Source organism: Lissotriton helveticus, chromosome 1_1 (genome assembly GCF_964261635.1).
Source record: "Lissotriton helveticus chromosome 1_1, aLisHel1.1, whole genome shotgun sequence".
Taxonomy (NCBI): domain Eukaryota; kingdom Metazoa; phylum Chordata; class Amphibia; order Caudata; family Salamandridae; genus Lissotriton; species Lissotriton helveticus.
Genome location: NC_136057.1, coordinates 1,383,902,113 through 1,383,916,924, shown reverse-complemented (window position 1 = coordinate 1,383,916,924; position 14,812 = coordinate 1,383,902,113).

Here is a 14,812-nt window from a genome sequence, read left to right as displayed (position 1 = left end):
CCTGGCGAGCGGCCAAGATGTTGTTCTCCTCGATGAAATTCGAGAGACAAGAAGTTACATAGCTCTCGAGGATCTTCCCGAGGTAGGGGAGGAGGGAGATCGGCCTAAAGTTCGATGGAAGGGAAGGGTCCAGGCCAGCTTTCTTCAGGATAGGAAGCACGATGGCAGTTTTGAAGAGAGAAGGAACAGAACCCAAAGCCAGGCAAGAATTAAGAAGAGTTAAGGGAGGAGTGGGGCAGGAAGTGTAGAGGGATCTAAGGATCCGAGCAGGAGCACAATCCGCCGGAGAGCCGGACTTGACCTTAACAAGGAGGTCACGGAAGAGCTCAAGTGAAATAGGTTGAAAGTGATCAAAAACAGAAGAACAACAGAAAGAGTGGTCCGGGAAGTTGGGTTCAGGTACAGTCGGAATGTTGGACTTGATGGTGATTATTTTATTAATAAAATAATCATTGAGGGAGTGACAGAGAGATAGAGAGGGGGCGGGGGACAAACTAGCACGATCGGAGGTGGCAAGACTACGCACCAGTGAGAAGATCTCACGCGATTTATTGGCCGAAAGAGCTACGCGCTCCGAGAAATACTTGGATTTAGCCGCTAAGATGGCCGATTTGTAGCTGTTCAGAAGAGCTTTATAGGTGAGGCGAAGATCAGGACAGTAGTTGCGGCGCCAGCGACGCTCAGAGCGCCTAAGTTCTAATTTCAGCGATCTGAGGTCGCTGGAGAACCACTTATGCGCATCATGGGGGCGGGCTGATCTGATCTTTCTGAGGGGGGCGGCCCGGTCACAGGCCGAGAAGAGCCAGTTGTTGATGGCAACCACCTGGTTCTCCACAGGGAGGTTAGTCAGGGTGGGAGCCGATGAAAGTAGAGAAGAAGAGAGATCAGTTAGGTCCGTCTTGTTCCAGCTCCGAGCCCAGATGTTTTTGGGACGGGAGGCTTTCTCGGGTTGACCTAGGCTGATAGAAAAATAAATCAAAAAATGATCGGACCAGATACAGGGGGAGATCGAGGTAACCGAAGAGTTACAGCGTAAAGACCAGATCTGGTCCAATACGTGACCGTGGGTGTGGGTGGGGGCCAAAACAAGAGGGAGAAAATTGAGGCAACGAAGGGTGGCAGAAAAGTCTTTGGAGGAAGAATCCTCCCTCGGGTCACCCGGCCAAAAGTTAAAATCCCCGAGCAGAAGTAACGAGGAATTGTTAACAGCCAGCGTGGCCAGGAGATCCTGCAGGGTGGACACAAAAGACGGCATACTTTGAGGGGGACGGTAGAGAAGAATCACCGTGAGGGGAGCCGGGAGGTTAAGCGAGCGGGCCACCAAGAAATCCACACCAGAAATGCCAGGGTGCGGCAGGAGCTGGAATTGGAAGGAGCGGCGGACTATCATAGCCACTCCACCTCCAGTTTTACCATCAGGGCGGTCGGCACGAAGAGCGTAATGGGTATCAGGGAGAATGGCCAGCAGATCGGGAAGAGAGTCCGAAGAAAACCAAGTTTCTGTAAGGAACAGAAAGTCCGGGGCATCAGTGTCCAGAAGATTGAAAAGAGCGGATTGATTTTTCACAGCAGAGCGAGTATTGAGGAGAAAGGCAGAAGCAAGGGGGAAACCGGGGGAAATACAAGTGGGGGGAGGCAGGGAGGATGTTAGAGGCGGGGAAAAGGGCAAGACTGGGCCAGTGGGAGGGGGGACGTAAATACCATGCGAGGATAAAAGTTTAACTGTGGATGGAGAGGGAGGGGTAGAGGCAGGAAACGAAGTGAGTTGGGCAGAAGAATACATCAGAGGACGGGCAGGGTCTGTGGCCCCTGGTCCCGGCCGGTCGCGGACGGGCGCAGACGGGCTTGCCTTAGGCGCGCCTTCGGCGCGCAAACGCTGCGCCCGTCCGCTGCGCGAACGGTAGAGGCACATGATTTATTAGAGGGAAAAGGGGGCGTGGCCAGGAAGTGGGCGTGGCCGGAGGAGCGTCCGCTGAAGGCGGCGGGCAGGTCAGAGTGAAGCCGCGGCAGCGTCCAACTCGGCTGCGCGGAAGGGAGGAATGAGAGCAAGGTCCCTATGACAGGTAAGGGGACAGTGAGTTAAAAAGCGCGCTGAGGCGCTGCGAGGTGAAAGTGCTAATTAAAAAACAAAATGTGGCTGAGAGCTCCCGCGGATGGCAGGGGAGCGATCCTGTTGAGGAAGCGAGCTCGTAATCAGCTCCTAAGTAGATAGCAGCCCCAAAGGGGCGTGGCCAGGAAGTGGGCGTGGCCGGAGGAGCGTCCGCTGAAGGCGGCGGGCAGGTCAGAGTGAAGCCGCGGCAGCGTCCAACTCGGCTGCGCGGAAGGGAGGAATGAGAGCAAGGTCCCTATGACAGGTAAGGGGACAGTGAGTTAAAAAGCGCGCTGAGGCGCTGCGAGGTGAAAGTGCTAATTAAAAAACAAAATGTGGCTGAGAGCTCCCGCGGATGGCAGGGGAGCGATCCTGTTGAGGAAGCGAGCTCGTAATCAGCTCCTAAGTAGATAGCAGCCCCAAAGGGGCGTGGCCAGGAAGTGGGCGTGGCCGGAGGAGCGTCCGCTGAAGGCGGCGGGCAGGTCAGAGTGAAGCCGCGGCAGCGTCCAACTCGGCTGCGCGGAAGGGAGGAATGAGAGCAAGGTCCCTATGACAGGTAAGGGGACAGTGAGTTAAAAAGCGCGCTGAGGCGCTGCGAGGTGAAAGTGCTAATTAAAAAACAAAATGTGGCTGAGAGCTCCCGCGGATGGCAGGGGAGCGATCCTGTTGAGGAAGCGAGCTCGTAATCAGCTCCTAAGTAGATAGCAGCCCCAAAGGGGCGTGGCCAGGAAGTGGGCGTGGCCGGAGGAGCGTCCGCTGAAGGCGGTGGGCAGGTCAGAGTGAAGCCGCGGCAGCGTCCAACTCGGCTGCGCGGAAGGGAGGAATGAGAGCAAGGTCCCTATGACAGGTAAGGGGACAGTGAGTTAAAAAGCGCGCTGAGGCGCTGCGAGGTGAAAGTGCTAATTAAAAAACAAAATGTGGCTGAGAGCTCCCGCGGATGGCAGGGGAGCGATCCTGTTGAGGAAGCGAGCTCGTAATCAGCTCCTAAGTAGATAGCAGCCCCAAAGGGGCGTGGCCAGGAAGTGGGCGTGGCCGGAGGAGCGTCCGCTGAAGGCGGCGGGCAGGTCAGAGTGAAGCCGCGGCAGCGTCCAACTCGGCTGCGCGGAAGGGAGGAATGAGAGCAAGGTCCCTATGACAGGTAAGGGGACAGTGAGTTAAAAAGCGCGCTGAGGCGCTGCGAGGTGAAAGTGCTAATTAAAAAACAAAATGTGGCTGAGAGCTCCCGCGGATGGCAGGGGAGCGATCCTGTTGAGGAAGCGAGCTCGTAATCAGCTCCTAAGTAGATAGCAGCCCCAAAGGGGCGTGGCCAGGAAGTGGGCGTGGCCGGAGGAGCGTCCGCTGAAGGCGGCGGGCAGGTCAGAGTGAAGCCGCGGCAGCGTCCAACTCGGCTGCGCGGAAGGGAGGAATGAGAGCAAGGTCCCTATGACAGGTAAGGGGACAGTGAGTTAAAAAGCGCGCTGAGGCGCTGCGAGGTGAAAGTGCTAATTAAAAAACAAAATGTGGCTGAGAGCTCCCGCGGATGGCAGGGGAGCGATCCTGTTGAGGAAGCGAGCTCGTAATCAGCTCCTAAGTAGATAGCAGCCCCAAAGGGGCGTGGCCAGGAAGTGGGCGTGGCCGGAGGAGCGTCCGCTGAAGGCGGCGGGCAGGTCAGAGTGAAGCCGCGGCAGCGTCCAACTCGGCTGCGCGGAAGGGAGGAATGAGAGCAAGGTCCCTATGACAGGTAAGGGGACAGTGAGTTAAAAAGCGCGCTGAGGCGCTGCGAGGTGAAAGTGCTAATTAAAAAACAAAATGTGGCTGAGAGCTCCCGCGGATGGCAGGGGAGCGATCCATCTGTGTTTGTAAAAATATTGTCCCGTTGGAGTTCATAGTAGAAAAACTACACTCAATGGGACAATACTTCTGTAAACAACATCTATGTTAACAATATTTATGTCAGACGAAATTTCGGACTACAATATGCTATGCTTTTCGTTCGCTTAAGCTTCTAGCGTAGCTGACATCAGACTGCTCTGCATAAGTGTTATGCTGCTGCGCGTTTGCCTAACTGCCCACGGTTTAAGGGTTTTATAGATCACCGTGAAGCACCTTGGCAGCAGCCCCAGGGTATTCTGAGATCATGTAGGCACCAGTGTTGCACTGGCGTCTCAGGCTTTCTAGCAGTCTGGCGCTAGCAGATGGGCCAGTTTGTGGGCTGTTTTTTTTGTCCCGTCACAAGCGTCAGACTGCTAAAAAGACTGAAAGGCCAGTCCAACACTGGCAGGCATAAAGGCATAAAACAAAAATAGCAGGATGCATAAAAAGAGCGAAGTGCTTCGAAGGATGTGAGCAGGGCGATGACAGATGCGTGTAGGCTGCGACACACCAGAGGGCCCCCTGTTCACCAGGATTCTTAGAAAGTGCTTCAGCTGAGTCACACCATGCCTTTCTACGTGTGTCATCTTCAGCTTAATTCAGTGGTGTAGCAAGGTTGCCATCATCTCTGGTGCAAGGAAGGCTCCCCTGTCTGAATATTAAAATACAGTCATAATAGGGATGCAGTGCCCCCCCTAAACCCCCTTGGCCCCAATGTTCCTGCACCTGCTGTACTACTAAAAGCTATGCCCATGATTTAATTACAGCGTAATGGTACAAAGGAGAGACGAAGACAGGTTGTTCTATCCTACATTCAACTCTCGTCTTCGGGCCACAAAATCTCCCAGATGTGATCAGATTCCTCCCAGGCACGGCTCACCAGGGTTGGGCACTAAGGCATGGCTCGGAGGTTGGCCAGAAACATGGCAGACCAGGTAAATCCTTCACCAGGCTGTGTGAGATCATGCCTCTTGTCACTGGACTTTGTCAGATGAGTTTGTCCCTCAAGACATGTTAAAAACCCACAGGCAAACCGCATCATGGGCACCATGTGCCTAGCACAGTCTTCTGGGAACTCTTTAATTGGCTACTCTTGTGAGTGTAGCTGCATAGCCATTCTAATACAAACCTACGACTCTCAACCTCTCCTGCTCAATATGTAATCTTTAACCTCTGCCCCATCCAGTAATCCTCAACCTCCTATCCCCATCTTCCAAATTGTTCAACTATGACAGACCCCCCAGGATATAGCGGCATGAACTAGTAAATTTAGCGGCACAAATCAGGAAATTTAGCAGCACAAATCTGGGAATTTAGCGGCATTTAGCAGCATTTTATTTTGGGTTTTTTTCGACAACAAACACAGATATCTTATTGTTTGAGTGATTTTACAACATGGAGCTATGTATATTTTGTTTATTTACAATTCAGGCCATTTGTTTTGGTTAAAAGGCTACATATAGGACATAACTTGTTACTGAATAAATGGCCACGGAACATGTATGCTTGGCATGTTAATCTTGGCCATGTACGTCCAGTTCTTCTGAGCACTCCAAATCTAGCCCAGTATTGTGCTGCTGGTTATAATGCAAAAACAATAATGCCCGGATGGATTGCTCTGAAAGGGACCGTCGTCTGGATGACAGAATGATTTTGTAGATGCTGTTGCTCCTTTCAGCATCTGCAGAACTGGTCACACAGTCCTTGCACACAGCTGCAAGTTGGGAAAGAGCTGGAATGCGGTCAGCCAGCCCACGCCAAAAGATGTATGTGTCAATCACTCCAGAAACAGATGCTTGCACTGCTTCTGGGCCTACATTTTCAAAATAGAGGCGAAGCTCCTGATCGGGAACTTCTCTCAAACCAGGGATGGCTGAATATGCACTCTTCTCATTAGGCAGGATGCAGAGTCGCGCAGGATTGAAAAGGCGCACTTGTTTCAAGAATTGTATGCCTGTCTGGGCCTACCCCATGTATTTGCCCACATTTTACAGTGAATGTTCAAAAGCTTCATTAAGCTGGGCTGTTATCTTTTTTTCTGTGCCAGACTTAATTTTGCCCCTGCAGTGGTCTCTAGAAATGGTTGTAGTGTCTCCACAGTGAGGACTGAATTGTTTGTTAGGTTCATGTGGAGGTCCTCCAAATAATCATATATCTTCAAGGTCACTGGTGTCTGACTCTGGAATAACTCCATCAGGTTTAAAATGCTTTGGCATTTTTCTGCCACAATGTCCAATTGGACTTTAATGCAGTTTCTTTGGTCGCTGTTCAAAATCTTCTGTAGATTTTCAAGGGAATCTGGGGGAGACTTGCTGAGTTGCATCTCAGACTCAACAAACCCAGCATAGGCCTCAAAGTGCTTGCAGTGGTACTGGACAGCAGCAAACCAAGAATTCCAGCGGGTACTGCAAGGGTCAGGTGACACCCGTGCTTTCATCCCATGGTTCTCAGCAAGATGGTGCAGGTACCTTCTCTTTCTGCTACCGGCCATGTAAAAGATGTGCGAGAAGTACAGAAGGAAAGCAGTTAGCTCCACAAAAGGCTTCCTAAATGACTCTCCAACAAGATTCATTATGTGTGCCAAGCAGGTGATGTGTATGGAGTTTGTATACAGATTCCTCAACACCGTGTTGTATGCCTTGAGCATGTATGCCACGTTGTCAGTGTTAAAGGAAATAACGTTCTGGAAGTCTATGCTGTACTCTGTGAGCACCTTTACAACAGCTTGCGCTACAGTCCCATGGTTGCACTGTGATAGGAAAACTGTGTCTACCAGGTGGGTATGGATCGGACGGGCACCCTGCGGAGAGACTACTGCAACTAACACATTCAATACACACCGCCCTTCGACATCTGGTGTTTCATCAAATATAACACTGATCTTCTGATCTTTCAATAGTTCTTTCAGCTCGTTCTTGGCTCCTATATATCTCTCTGGGAGATAACGTTCTTGAAGCTGATGACTTCCAAGTATCGCTCCACCATTCCGTACTCGCTCGTGGAGAAACTTGCGCAACACAGGGTGGTCGGTTTTGTTCAGCGGAATGTTCAGCGCTGTGAAGACATTGACCCACTCACTTATAATTTCATGGTTTGAGGCACCTGCAGCTGTACTCTTTGTGAATAGCGAGTTCACAGTCATCTGACGTGCACATTTTGGCGAAGATTGAGGGTCAGAAGCATCTGAACAGCGCTTCAAGTGCTTTTGGGACCGCACATGCATATCCACAGTGTGTTTCCGGATGTGGTCCACCGCCACATTGCACACACTGCAAAACAGCACGCCACCATCAGCATGCATCACGGTACTGTAGTCTCTGGCCCGATCTGCTGCGGTTATCTGGGTAGGCAGATGTGATCGGTGCTTCACAGGCTGAAGAAACTTCTCCATCCTGCTTTTGTTGTGGTGGTTTGTTGCTCCCTTGGAATACAGAAGATCTCGGGGTTGTGGTGCAGTCAGTTAGCTCACCTACAAATATATTTGGTGTTACTAGATGCATTTCAAGGGAGGGAAAAGGCAATTGTTGAATGGTAAGTTAAGAAAGCGCCGGGGATCAATAATTAAAAATGAATGCAACAATGAAGCACTACACATGGCCAAAAATTGGAAAACTTTTTAGGCCGCAACTGCAATGGGAAATGCCGAACGGCGTTGAGCAAACAGTGTTAAAACAGCATGGTCAGTCGCCTACAAATATATTTGGTGTTAGATGTGTTTCAAAGGGGAAAAAGGCATTGCAATTGTCGAAAAAACCTAAGGCAAAAATGTTTTCCGAAAAACAAGCAATCCTGGCCCTAAGTGCTAGCAAATAAAAAATACTATGACAAAGGTTGCATGGCTGGAGAAAATGGACCAAAAAGAGCACGATCAGCTACCTGCAAAGAAAGTCAAACCTAAGCGCCGAAAACAAATTTGTACAAGTGTGTTTTGTAGGAGCACATAAGCTAGGCGTTGACACTCAGGAGAGGAGAAGAATAGGACCAGTCAAGTGCTATCTGGTATGTACGGAAAATCCTACAATTGCCCAAAACCAAAATAAAGAATTATGAAAGTCCCCAGAAGTGTACAGAACCCCAAACTTACCAGCGCTGTGCATCATGCGGCCCAATTCTGGCTCTTGAAACAGCAGATTTTTTTCCTCCGAGACTCTGCAAAAGAACCAAAATAAAGATTTATGAAAGTCCCCAGAAGTATACAGAACCCCAAACTTACCCGTGCTGTGCAGCAGGTGGCCCAATTCCGGCGCTTGAAACAGCAGTTCCTTTCCCCAAAGACACTACAAAAGACCCAAACCCAAAATAAAGAATTATGAAACTCCCCAGAAGTGTACTGAACCACAAACTTACCAGCGCTGTGCATCATGCGGCCCAATTCTGGCTCTTGAAACAGCAGATTTTTTTCCTCCGAGACTCTGCAAAAGAACCAAAATAAAGATTTATGAAAGTCCCCAGAAGTATACAGAACCCCAAACTTACCCGTGCTGTGCAGCAGGTGGCCCAATTCCGGCGCTTGAAACAGCAGTTCCTTTCCCCAAAGACACTACAAAAGACCCAAACCCAAAATAAAGAATTATGAAACTCCCCAGAAGTGTACTGAACCACAAACTTACCAGCGCTGTGCAGCAGGCGGCCCAATTCTGGCTCTTGAAACAGCGGATTTTTTCCTCCGAGACTCTGCAAAAGAACCAAAATGAAGGTTTATGAAAGTCCCCAGAAGTGTACAGAACCCCAAACGTACCCGCGCTGTGCAGCAGGCGGCCCAATTCTGGCGCTTGAAATAGCAGTTCCTTTCCCCATAGACACTACAAAAGACCCAAACCCAAAATAAAGAATTATGAAACTCCCCAGAAGTGTACAGAACCCCAAACTTACCAGCGCTGTGCAGCAGGCGGCCCAATTCTGGCTCTTGAAACAGCAGATTTTTTCCTCCGAGACTCTGCAAAAGAACCAAAATAAAGGTTTATGAAAGTCCCCAGCAGTGTACAGAACCCCAAACTTACCCGCACTGTGCAGCAGGCGGCACAATTCTGGCGCTTGAAACAGCAGTTCCTTTCTCCATAGACACTATAAAAGACCCAAACCCAAAATAAAGAATTATGAAACTCCCCAGAAGTGTACAGAACCCCAAACTTACCAGCGCTGTGCAGCAGGCGGCCCAATTCTGGCTCTTGAAACAGCAGATTTTTTCCTCTGAGACTCTGCAAAAGAACCAAAAAGAAAGAATTATGAAACTCCCCAGAAGTGTACAGAACCACAAACTTACCAGCTAGGAAGTGTGAGAGTGACCCCCCCCCCCCCCCCAACAGTAAACATAAAAAAAAAAAAGACCCCCCCCGGGCCCGCCGCACACCGGGCACGCGGCGGGACCGAAGGCCCAATACTTTTTTTTTAAATGTGCCCCCGGGGCCCGCCGCGTGCCCCATGTGCGGCGGGCCCCCACAGAATGTGGCCCCTGGGCCCGCCGCACACCGCGCACGCGGTGGGACCCAAGGCCCAATACTTTTTTGTTTTTAAATGTGCCCCGGGGCCCGCCGCGTGCCCCATGTGCGGCGGGCCCCCACAGAATGTGGCCCCTGGGCCCACCGCACACCGGGCACGCGGCAGGACCCAAGGCCCAATACTTTTTTAAAATGTGCCCCCGGGGCCCGCCGCGTGCCCCCTGTGCGGCGGGCCCCCACAGAATGTGGCCCCTGGGCCTGCCGCACACCGGGCACACGGCGGGACCCAAGGCCCAATACTTTTATTTTTTTAAATGTGCCCCCGGGGCCCGCCGCGTGCCCCATGTGTGGCTGGCCCCCACAGAATGTGGCCCCTGGGCCCGCCGCACACCGGGCACGCGGCGGGACCCAAGGCCCAATACTTTTTTTAAATGTGCCCCCGGGGCCCGCCGCGTGCCCCATGTGCGGCTGGTCCCCACAGAATGTGGCCCCTGGGCCCGCCGCACACCGGGCACGCGGCGGGACCCAAGGCCCAATACTTTTGTATTTAAATACCCCGCGGCTACACATACCGATGTCATCTGCTGTCCCCGCCAACGCCAAGCAGCCGCCGCGAAATCCTGGTAGGGAGGGTCAGCAGCCTCAGGAGTCAGGAGCAGCAGGATCAGGGCAGCACACAGGTGAGGCACAGGTGAGGGTGAGGGGGGTATACATGCACGGGCGAGACCGCCCTGACCTGAGAGACTCTTTCTATTAGCTCCGTGGTGACGAGAGCCACGGAGCCAATAGAAAGTGCCGGATTTCGCGGGCAGTTTTGTAAAAATCACGGCATTTTTACAAAACTGCCGATTTCGCGATTTTTTTGCAAATTGCGAAATCGCGATATCCTGGAGGGTCCTCAAAGGGCTCAGCCAGACAATAAAAAATGCGCTACCTCACAAACAGGGGTGGTCTTGGCCTTTGGGGATAAGGTGCGTTCAGCATAGATGCGCAAAATAGGCCATGACCAACAGACGGGAGGCCATTGCCAACACAGCAGTACACATAGCGAGTACATGGTAGTTAGGAGGCAAAATTACTATAAATGTAGTTGTTTTCTTCTTAAACCACCAAAGTATCACAGTTACTATGAAGGAATAATCTGTTGTTGTCAGGCCTCCTGCTGAAGAAGAGGTTATACAACAGAAAGTATTTCTTTAGCGGAGTGAGCCGATGCAGGCCTTTTTTTATTCTTATTTTTTATCTATTTATGACCATGTCTTGCCCACTTTAGAGTTCATAGTGAACTTGCAAAACACCAGTCTGGGCTTTTCTCAGAAAATATTTGTCAGGCAATTACAGATCAGAAAGCACAATGACTTACCCGTTATTGCTGGAAACTAGTCTATTTCTTCATCAGGATAATTTCAGACTCAATAGTTACATTTGAAGATATTCAAGAATCTGTTAAGCGTGATGGCCTTGAGTTCTTTTTGTAGTACTGTTTTCTTGATCCTCTCACTGCAGGAATGGCTTGATGCCAATTAAGGTCAAGATTTAAACACACTGGTATAGTCAGGTGTTAGATACACAACAGCCAGCCTCTGCAGAGACCAAATAAATCAGATAACTTACTTAAATGTATCAGGAATAAATTCACCAAATACATTCAACAAAGGAACCTCTGCTCCAGATTGGCACCTCGCCTCAAAATCCCACCATACAAGAGAAAAAACATTGGCGACATATTTCCCTGTTCAAGCAGCCATACTATGGAATGCATTACTCCCAAACATAACATCCACGGATAACTATCTTATCTTCAGAATACTACTCATGAATTGGCTTTTTCCTACATAACCACCATACTCAAACACAAATGTACAGCATATCCCTGTGTATATAAACATTTAATTTGATTATATATATGTATCTAGATATGTGTCTTTTTTTATATAAATATGTACTTTTGTAGCCATGTATTTATTACTTTAATCCTACGGTAAAAAAAGAGAACTTTGATTCTCTCCGATGCACTATCCTATATTTTCACCCTATACCTCTCTAAATATATCCTCTACCTCCACTCTCCGGCTCATCCAAAACTCATTCTTCTATTATGATCTCCAAAATAACCCTTTCTAGACTCTTCCCTCCTCTATCCCTCCTTGGATCACCCCACACCTAATTGTAATACTATGATTTCCCAAACAACCCTTCTAAATTCTTCCCTCACCTATCCCTCCTTTGACTCATCCCAAAATTCAAATTACTACTATGATCACCCAATAAACTCTTTCTAGGCTCTTCCCGCTTCTATGCCCCATTTCCCCCATTATCCTTTTCAATCTGTTTCACATGCCCACCACTCACATTAACTCAAATGTCACTATACTAATCCACCACTAATCTTTTTTGGTTTCCCGAGTAGCGTGCTAATTGCCAAAAATCGCTTTGATGCCTCATCGGGGTAGTGAGCGCTTCATAAATACAATTACAATACAATAGGATGAACAAGCCTATACTTAGTATATAGACGAAGTCACAGCTAACAACACAAAGTAAAGACTAGCCATTACACTGGAACAAGGGAGCTAATAGCCTAAGCCAACTCACTGAGGAAGCCAAGGAGAAAGGTCTGGCCACCATCCGGACACAAGGATGCAATTGTCAACAATTAAGGACGCCTAACACACAGGGGAGCGATAGAGGTCTGGCCAGCCCTTGCCTAACGAAACTTAGACTGTAATAACTGCATTATCTCGAATATCTCGTGGTTATGCCACCATCTACTGGTGAAACACATTAGTACATCTTCGAACCAGTGGCTTTGAGCAGCTTTAAGCAAGATGTGAGTGCACACGTCCCCAAGCAGGGTTTTGTTGGTATCAGGAAACAGAATAAGTGAGGGGTCCAAAGATTTCCTCTGAAGTGGCGGTGCTTTCAAATTCAAAGGTCGGGGTGCCTAATGCCAAGACTGCGTAGTCTGGATTCCAGCTGATGCTTCTTTCATCCACCACGACACATTCTTGCCTGTTTGAGTCACTCTTACATGTTCTTTTTACTCTCTGCTTCCTCCCTGTCTTGTGCTGGTGCTCCCAAAAATGAATGCCCGTGGGCGCCAACCGCAACCAAAACCTCAAAGGAGAATCCGCCTTTCTCCCCTTGTGCTCTCTCTCTCCTGGAGCCCTTGTGCCTGTTTCAAGTAATCTCAGGGGCTGGAGAAAGGGGCAGAGGCACCAGCAGCGGCCCTGGACTTTCAAAACCAGCTCCCAATGGCTCCAGCCCACCGGGGAAATGCCCAACAGAGAAGGCCTGTCCGGCCCTGCTCGGCATTACACTGCATCATCAGTTAGAGGAAGACTATGATAAAATCTAGAGGCGATTATAAACTAAGTATTTTAGTCGAAGTTACAAGATATACTGCAGTTATATTTGCTGGTACTAGTTAACGCATGACTGGCTCGTCCCCAGTCCACCCACCATTTTCCCGAACTGTCAGGGAAACACTGTTTGCATTGGCACACTCTGCCTTTCGCACTTTGGAATTGCAAGGTTCACAGCTACTCACACTGCACCGGTGGGCGATGCGCAAAAAAAAAAAACAGGACATTAACTGTAATCAACACAAATGTTGGCAGAAGAAGTGAATAACACCTGGAAGGGTTGAGGAGGCGGCAGCAGAAGCATGAGTGAAAAGAGCACCCTATGCAGACCTTTAATATCACACTTCTTTTCACTAACCATTAACTCTCCATAGTATATTGTTGAAACTGCACGCTCCGCTGAAGGCTGCACGTTCATTTGATTGAAATAGGATATTTAATTGACAATGCTTTTGTAATCTAAGAATTGAATTATGGATGAAATTTACCCTTAAGTTAGTATCCATGTCCAATGTCTGATATATCGTCGGCCTCTCTGGGTGAGAAGTGCCAGGAAGGAAGGTAAACTGCCAGAGTAAAAGAGCCCTGCAGCTCTCCCTTGTCTACCCAGTGATTGCCTCCCTGCATTTTCTCCTAGGTTTTCATGACGTTTCTGCAAGAGATGGGTCATTGCTTCTGGGTGCCTCTTCTGTTTTTGCCAGGGACCATAAACACTTATTTCAATTAAAACAACAAAAACGGACTCCTAGGATAGAAAACTTGGCCTCGCGCACCATCTAGTGGCACGGCCATGAAAGCTTTTCTGAAGGCACATGAAAAGAGCGGGCTACATGGGCGACAGTTATCAGAGACCGCCTGCTACCAGGATGGCCGCCAACATTTCGCTTGAGCCTATTTCTGAAAGACGTGTGGATGCAAAAAAAAAAAAAAAAATGAATAAACAGAAAGTGATAAAAATCAGAATACGCTCTTGGGCTTTCTAGCAAACAGCACAATATGCACATTGTTGCTGTTGCTGTTTTTATATAGCAAGAAGTTGGCCAAGGCTTTGATAGATCGTTGAAATTGCAACAATGCTTTTTTTAGACACGTAGGTTTGCCCAGAATCACATATGCTGAGCCGTGACTGGATTCGTGTCTGGTTCCCCAGATCCCAAGTCGACAGCTCTTGCGATTAGGCCACATTGCTTCCCAATTGACCGAGTGAGGGCATAGTTCAGAGTCAGTGATACTTCAGGAGTAATTTTGAAAGGACCGTTGGCCTCAGGACCGTCCGCCCTCACTATACCTCGCCGTCCCTCTTCTTTTTTGTGACCAATGAACATGGTCGGACTCGGACAGCTATGATGACGTGGCCATGCATGCATTGGACTAGCCATACGAGAGACGTGGAAAACACGGGTAGGCTGAGGATCAGGGGCTGCTTTTAGGGGATCAGCAGCTGTACGGTCTTGGCAAAGAATCACAAGGCAATATACACAATTTTCTCGTCAATACCTATATAATCTATGTGCCGAGGGCTCGAGTCGGGGTACCACGCGGGTGGACGGCGTCCGCCCACTTATTTTACTGGGTGGACGGCGTCCCCCCTGCTCAAAAGCTGGGCTTTCTGCGATGCCCTCACTTGCCCGCAGGGCACAACGTTAGGGCTGGCTACCGAGTAGTTTCAACACACTACGGGACTTTAATCCTGGTTTACGGGCGTTCTCTACTTCCTGCTGGTAACCTTTAGGTTCCTGCCCGTGCCCGAGTCTCGGGCTGACAAATGCAAAAACATCAATTGATGGACGAAATGTTGCACAATGGCAAAACAATCCCCCCCAGTCAGAGACCTGGGTTTAATCCATCGTTATTTTGCTCACCACACCACCCTAGTTCAGACATGGCCATATGAAAATCAGTCTTGACCCTGTGCCCCATGGGAACAGTCCAGCCCGAACTGCCAGCTGATGCTGAAGCCCGAGGGAAAGGTGTCTGATCGCTCACCGCGGAGGAGCTCACGATGCGCCATCAGACAGGTGTGCAAATTCTATCGGGCACCTGCAAAAGTGTGGCCAGAACCAAACACA